The sequence below is a fragment of the Vombatus ursinus genome, unplaced genomic scaffold (assembly GCF_900497805.2).
Source record: "Vombatus ursinus unplaced genomic scaffold, bare-nosed wombat genome assembly UNPS02014863.1, whole genome shotgun sequence".
Lineage (NCBI taxonomy): Eukaryota > Metazoa > Chordata > Mammalia > Diprotodontia > Vombatidae > Vombatus > Vombatus ursinus.
Window position 1 is genome coordinate 7060394 of NW_020954641.1, and position 7915 is coordinate 7068308.

The 7915-nt window shown below is 39.4% G+C and overlaps 1 protein-coding gene across 1 annotated transcript in view; it reads right to left on the reverse strand.

Annotated features, from left to right (window-relative positions):
- ERGIC1 (endoplasmic reticulum-golgi intermediate compartment 1) overlaps positions 1–7915 on the reverse strand; it is a 155433-nt gene that overhangs the window by 82468 nt on the left and 65050 nt on the right. The gene's annotated exons all lie outside the window — the stretch shown is intronic.

The window sequence follows — 7915 nt, forward strand, 5'->3', positions numbered from 1 at the left end:
TCTCTCTCTCTCTCTCTCTCTCTCTCTCTCTCTCTCTCTCTCTCTCTCCTTCCTTCCTTCTGTCTGTCTCTCCCTTCCTTCTTCTCTTTCTCTCTTCTTCCCTTCTCTTTCTCCTGTCTGTCTCTGTCTATATACACGTATACATGCGTGCATGTGCCTTTCTTTCTCTCTCCCTCCCTCTCTACCCCTTGTGTTTCTTTCTTGTCTTTGTCTCTATATAAGTCTCTCTCTTACTCTCTCTCTCCACCTTACATGTATGTATATTCACATATATATACAGGTATATGTGCAAACACACATATTATATACACAGACCCACATATATCCTCTCTATAACACAGGACCATAGTCTCTTGATCTAGAAAAGACCTTAAACATCTGGTCCAAACCTTCATTTTAGAGATGAGGCAAGTAAGAGCCAGAGGCAGGAGTCAGGGTGGGGGTTGGGTGGGGTGGGGTGGGGAGGAGAGAGTGATTTGCCCAGGATACACAGATGCAGAGCAGAGCTGGGATTATACCCTAATAACTCCAAATCCAAGACCTTTTCTTCTATACCACAATATAAAAGGTTTCAAATACCTCACCTGTTGCTAATTTCACCAAGTTCTGTTTGCATTAGTAATAAGACAGTGCTACTGAGGACCCAAGAAACGAAAAACTATAAGGATTCAGTTAACAGATAGGAAATCAATAAGCTTTCTGATAGATCAGATTTCAGCACAAGGATAGATCCCATCTTCTGGTTGACATATATGACACACAGCTTTCTTTTAAGGGTCAATTGAGATAATGTGCATAAAGTGCTTTACCAAATTTAAAGAGCTACATAAATGCCACTATCCTAGACACTGTTCCCTTCACAGCTAATGTGGCTTTGGAGGATTCCATTTCCTTCCTCTCTGCTGCTGGTGATTCCCTCTCCTCATACACTTTGCTCCTAGCATCCCTCATCTTCTTCATCACCAAAGCTAACCTTGTATTACTCTACTTTCTTTTCTTTCCCCAACAAGCCGATCCAGCTCATCTACCCAGATTCCCCATATGTTATCATAGTGTTATCATGAGACAATTTAATAGTACTCTATTATTAGTTCTATGGTATAGATATACTAGATATTAATACTATGGTACCAATATCACAGAATATGTAATAATAGTAGAATGTTTCCATGCTTGAATGAATTAATAATTTCATTCACAGGGGTACTCCCTCAAACAGAGAATTCTTAGCCAACCAAACTATACCTTTTTATTCTGTAAAATTCTTGTCCATGTCCTTTCACAAATCTTCCAAAGGGACCTACTCCTCGAATGCTTGGAGACTTCCTCTGGGTATTTTAACATCCTGTAAGTTCCAGTGAAGCACTACAGAGGGCCCATACACCTGTCATTCCTTATTTCTACTACATAACCAAGAAACATGTACAAGATAAAATTTAGGAAATTATAACACTACTCTTATTTTATTTACATGGGCACACACACACACACTTATAAAGGGAGCACTAAATAGTGGAGAAAATGCTGGGCTTAGAGTCAGGAAGTCATGTGTTCAAATACTGTCTCTAATACATATTAGCTATGTGACCCTGGACATAACTTCTCTGTACACTAGCTGTCTCTCTGGGGCTATGTTACAGACAGGTCCCAATCTGCACTGGTGGAGGGTTCTCCATCCACTGATGAAATGGTAGATCTGAACTAAAACAATTAATAAAGTATTACTATTAGTAATGTTAATAGCAGTGCTATAATTTAACTGAAATATGGGTTAAATTGGCTTCCCTGAACTAACTGGAAGCTTAAAACTATAACCTAGTAGCTCAGAATACATTTTGACTCAGAAACAACCAACATAACAAATGAACTTTGGGGGGCTGCTGGTTAGAGTTTATTTTTATTGCAGGCAACTGTTCTGGTTGTCTATGATATTGATTTCTTCAATGCCTCAGTATGATATGAGGTGACCTTGGGCCAGGGATGGGGAACCTGCAGCCTCAAGGCTACATGAAGCTCTCTAGTTCCTCAAGTGTGGCCCTTTGACTGAATCCAAACTTCACAGAACAAATCCCCTTAATAATAGGGGGACTGGGCTACCCAAGGTGATGCCAGTAAAATTGCAAGCTCTGGTGGATCCTACTGAACTTGAAAGTGTCAGAAGATGAATCAGGTGATAGACTTTGTGTCTGTCATTCAACAACTAACCCATGGAAGTTTAAGGAGACTCACTGCCTGATTAGCTGCAGGGTAACAAATTTTTTGACCAGAATAATTCCAAGGAACCATTGTAAGCTACATCAGTTTATGTGAGGGGAAGGTGTGGGTGTGTGTTCGTGAGGAAAGCAAGGAGATGGGGCTGGAGGGAAAGCAAATGATACCCAAACTATTAAAACCACAGATCTTGAAAATATTTAAGTCTTTCTCTAGAAAGGATAGCGTTAGGGGAAGCTAGGTGGCACAGTGGATAGAGCACGACCCTGGAGTTAGGAGGACCTGAGTTCAAATTCGCCTTCAGACATATAACACTCACTAGCTGTGTGACTCTGGGCAAGTCACCTAACCCCAGTTGCCTCACCACACACACACAAAAAAAATAATAATAATTTTTTAAAAAGTCATCATCACAAATAACAATACTAGGGGCAGCTAGGTGGCGCAGTAGATAAAGCACCGGCCCTGGATTCAGAAGGACCTGAGTTCAAATTCAACCTCAGACACTGGACACTTACTAGCTGTGTGACCCTGGGCAAGTCACTTAACCCCGATTGCCTCACCCAAAAAAGAAAAAAAGAAGGAAAAAAGAAACATTGAGTTGTCGTTGTACTGGGCTAGAAATTAAAAAGTTTACCAATTTTTTAAAAATTTAAAAAATTAAAAATAAAAAAGACAGCATTCTAATCAATGTCAACAAAAACCACATTTATTAAGTACCTACTATGAGCCAGGCACTGTGTTAGGTGTTAGGGATACAAAGTAAAAAAGTAACATAGTCTCTGCCCTCAGGAAGCAGACATTCTATAGGATGAGACATGCGCAACATATACAAACAAATATGTTTTAAATAAGTTTATACAAAATAAATCTAAGGCAACATAGTAGGAAGGCACTAGCAGCAGCTGAGGAAAACCAGTTAAGACCTCGTGTAGAAGGTAGCAGTTGAACTGAACTTTGAAAGAAACTAGGGGCATAAAAACCTCACAATCCAATGCAGAAAGGCAGAAATATTAAATGTATCCTTTTCAGATCATGATGCAATAAAAATTACATGTAATAAAGGGCCATGGAAAGATAGACTAAAAATTAATTGAAAAACTAAATAATGTAATCCTAAAGAATGAGTGGATCATAGAAAGACAACAAATCATAGAAACAACAAATCATAGAAAGAATCAATAACTTCATCCAAGACAATGACAATAATGAGACAACATACCAAAACTTATGATATGCAGTGAAAGTAGTTCTTAGGGGATGTTTTATATCTCTAAATGCTTACATGAATAAAACAGAGAAAGAGGAGATCAATGAATTGGGCATGCAACTAAAAAAACTAGAAAAAGAACAAATTAAAAATCCCCAATTAAATACCAAATTAGAAATACTGAAAACCAAAGGAGAGGTTAATAAAACTGAAATTAAGAAAACTATTGATCTACTAAATAAAACTAAGAGCTGGTTTTATGAAAAAACCAATAAAATAGAAAGAAACTAGGAGCTCTAAAAGGCAGAAGTAAGGTGAAGGAGAGCATGCCAGGCATGGGGTTCAGCCTGTGCAAAGGCAAGGAGATGAGAGGGAAATGGTCAGGTGTGAGGAAGAATATACTCTAGAAGAAGAACGATAAAATCCCACTTCCCTTGCCTCCCTTACTAATTCTAAGGTTGTAGAATATCATAAATTCAGAGATAAAAGGGATCTTAAAGGTCATCAACTCTAACACCTTCATTTTACAGGTGGAAGGCTTAGGCCAAGAGAAGTTAATGAGTTTGCTCGTGATCATATAGCCAGTAGGTGTCTGATGAAGGATTTAAAACCAGGTCTTCCTGATTCTTGAGTCCAGTGCTCTACATACTATGCCAAACAATCTCCTACTTGTTTTGCAACTTCATTGGTAATTAATTTTGAATGTTAATATTTTGAGGGTTATTATTACTACTGTACAAATTATTGCTCCATAAGACTATAAGCTCCTTGAGGACAGGGTCTCTGTCTTTTACCTTTCTTTGTATCCTCAGTGCTTAACACAGTGACTGGCACATAACAGATGCTTAATAAATGTTTATCGACTGACTGGCAACAAATACCACCATCATCTCAGAAGGATTGCGATTTCAAGTGACTCAAAAGATAAGAGAAGTATGCTTGGTGGCTACAAGTAAGTCACAGCAAATGATGCCTTGTGTTGTGAGAAGTAATACAGAGACATCAAAGGCAGGCATGATCATAAAAGAAAGTGAAGGGAGCATGCATTGAGAGTGGATGAGAGATGGGTGGTCCAAATACAGTACCAATATCCACGAAACTTTAAAAGATCTAGAGGAAGGCTTACAACATGCTAAGCTGACCCTTTAGGAGGATTTATGGAAGGTCACGGACAAGAACCACACAGGCTGGAAAAGCACAGATAGATTATAATCTGCTCTTGTGGAGGGGGAGAGTAACCAAAAGGATTAGGTCACTGATCCACTAAACTATCAGTAATGTTCTTGCAAAAAGCTATTTTCTTATAAATAATGATTTAATGTGTGCTGAATTATTTAGTGTAACTTCAATACATTTAGTAAGAAAAAGTTTCTCTGAAAACACACATCAAATTTTGTATTGGAAATCAACAGAAAAAAAGAATTTGTTCAAGAGGAATCCAATTGACAATACACGTTACGGATTGTTCATTCTCTAAGTCAAAGGATGGATGCACAGCCAAACCCAAAGAAAACACGCATAAGACTTCCCATGTCCCTAAGCAGGGCAAGAGCCACTGGAAATATCTGACTAATAGACTTACTCTGTCATTTCTTTTCATAGCAAAATGGCTCAGCTATGCTATTTTAACTTCCTTGGTTAGGTTCTCACTTCTATGATCTTGCAGATGGATCTCAAATCACTTTGTGGTTCACCATACGTGGGCGGTAACCAGGCAGCAACTTGTGATGTCACTGTTTCCAAGACTTAATAAAATTTATATGCCACTGAAAAACAAATAATGTGAAAGTGATGGGTCACCTTCCCCGAAAATAGATTTTTACGTTTTATCTAGATGCCCTTGAATGGAGTGAAGAGCCTCAGGCTCCAGCCTGTCCAGCTCTCCTCCACCCAGGCAGCAGAGAGGCTGTAGCGAGGTGGAACTTTGAGCGCAAGGCAGCAGAGCCAGCCACCCAGGTGAAATCTTCATCAATACAGAAATGATGATTTTTAAGTTTTGTTTATCAAATTACTGCCCCCCAACAAAAGAAGGGTTCCCAACGCCAGTTTACTCTCTCCCGCTAGAAAAACGCAAAAAGTGAGAGTACATCTTCCTCATAGCCCTGCATTACAGGACTCAGTGCTAAAAAGTTCTTAGGGATGACCTAGTAGTCTTAATGCAGCGGTGGATGGGAAGAAAGAATAAGGAAGAACTGCTCCAGAACTATGAGTAGTGCTCCCTCCCCACCCCATGCACACACACAAACACAGAGCCCACAGTGTGCTGATACCATCCCCAAATATAAGCTCAACTCAAGTGCCACATACTGTAAGAAGCCACTCCTGATCTCTCAGGTGATGGTGCCTCCTCTCACAAATAAACTTGTCTTAATTTTCCTCATACTTCTATAGGTAAGTATTATCTTTCCTGATAAAATGTAACCTCCTTGAGAGCAGAGACCCATTTCTGCCTTTACCTCCATCTCAGTCTTTGCAGTGGCCATCCCCCATTTACCTCAATTTCAGAGACTCCCTTTCTTCCTTTAACATGCAGCTATTTTCTGCATGAAGCCTTTCCTGATAGTGACTTCTAACTGCTAGTGACCTCTCTTCACAAACTCCCTTACATTTAACTATGCTGAATATAGTTGTATTTTTTTCACTTTATATTAGGTCATTGATCCATTGAACTATATTTATTATATATAATATATTTATATTTATTTATATATTACATATATTTATTATACTTGTTGTCTCTACCATTAGAATGTAAGCTCTGAATTTGGAACTATGTCCAAAGGGCTATAAAACTATGCATTCCCTTTGAACCAGCAATACTACTACTAGGTCTGAATCACAAAGAAATTTAAAAAAAGGGGGGGGATCAGGACCCATATGTACAAAATTAGTACAAAATTATTTATAGCAGCTCTTTTTGTGGTGGCAAAGAATTGGAAATTGTGGGGATACCCATTATTTGGGGAATGGCTGAACAAGTTGTGGTACATGATTGTGATGGAATACTATTGTGCTATGAGAAATGACAAGCAGGATGGTTTCAGAAAACCTGGGAAGACATACATGGACTGATGCAAAGTGAAGTGAGCAGAACCAGGAAAACATTGTACACAATAATAGTAATACTACATGAATGACTTAGCTATTCTCAGCAATACAATGATCCAAGACAATTCCAAAGGACTTAGATGAAAAATGTTATCCACCTCCAGAAAAAGAATTGGAGTTTGAACATATTTCTTTTAACTTTTTTTCTTTTTCTTTTTTGGGGGGGGGCTGGTCTGTGTTTTCTTTCACAACATGGCTAATATGGATATATGTTTTGCATGACTGCATGTATCTCTATCAAATTGCTTGCCTTCTCCAAGAGAGAAGAGAGGAGGGAGGGAAGGAGAGATTTGGGAACTCAGAATTTTAAGAAATGAATATTAAAAACTGCTTTTACATATAATAGGAAAAAAAACCAAGGAAAATAAAGTGAAAAAGCAATATGCTTCAACCTGAACTTAAGAGGTCATCAGTTCTCTTTCTGGAGGTGGATAACATTTTTCATCATGGGTCCTTTGGAATTTTTATGGATCATTGTCTTGATCAGAATAGCCAAGCTGTTCACAATTAATCACTGTTACAATATTGCTGTTACTATTTACAATGTTTACAATGTTATCCTGGTTCTGCTCACTTGACATCAGTTTATATCTATCTATATCTATATCTATATCTATATCTATCTATCTATCTATCTATATATGTGTGTCTTCCTAGGTTTTTTTGAAACCATCCCCTTCATCATTTCCTACAGCATAACAGTATTCCATCACAATCACATACCACAACTTGCTTAGCCATTCCCCAGTTGATGGGCATCCCCTCTATTTCCAATTCTTTGCCTTTTATTCACCTTTTTAAAATATTATTTGGGAGCCAGAGCCAAGATAGCAGAGTAAAAACAGTGACTTGCTTGAGCTCTCCCCCAAATCCCTCCAAATACCTGTAAAAAAATGGCTCTAAACAAATTCTAAAGCAGCAGAACCCATAAAAAGATAGAGTGAAACAAATTTCCAGCCCAAGATAGCCTAGATGGTTGATTGGAAAGGTGTATCACAACAGGCTGGGAGAGGAGCACAGGGTGGCTTGGGCGCGCAGGCCGCAGCGAACCTGGAACAGGCCTCAGAGGACTGAATCGCCGGCAGCTGTGGCGGTTTCCAGACTTCTCAACCCACAAACACCAAAGACAACTTGGAAGGTCAGTGGGAAAAGTCTGTCTCAGCTGGGAGAGAGAGAAGCCGGTGGTCTCAGCTCCAGTCCCCAAGCTCAGCCGGGGCAACGGCTGCCTCCTGAGCTTCTGGCCCACAGACTGAGGGGGAATCAAGTGGCTGATCAGAGGGGGAACTGCAGGGATCTCTCTGCTGCTGCAGGATTCTCTTGCTTTGCCTGTGCTTGGATCTGGGTCACAGTTCTAGGAGGTGGTCCTGGGGTGAGGAAGAGTGCTGG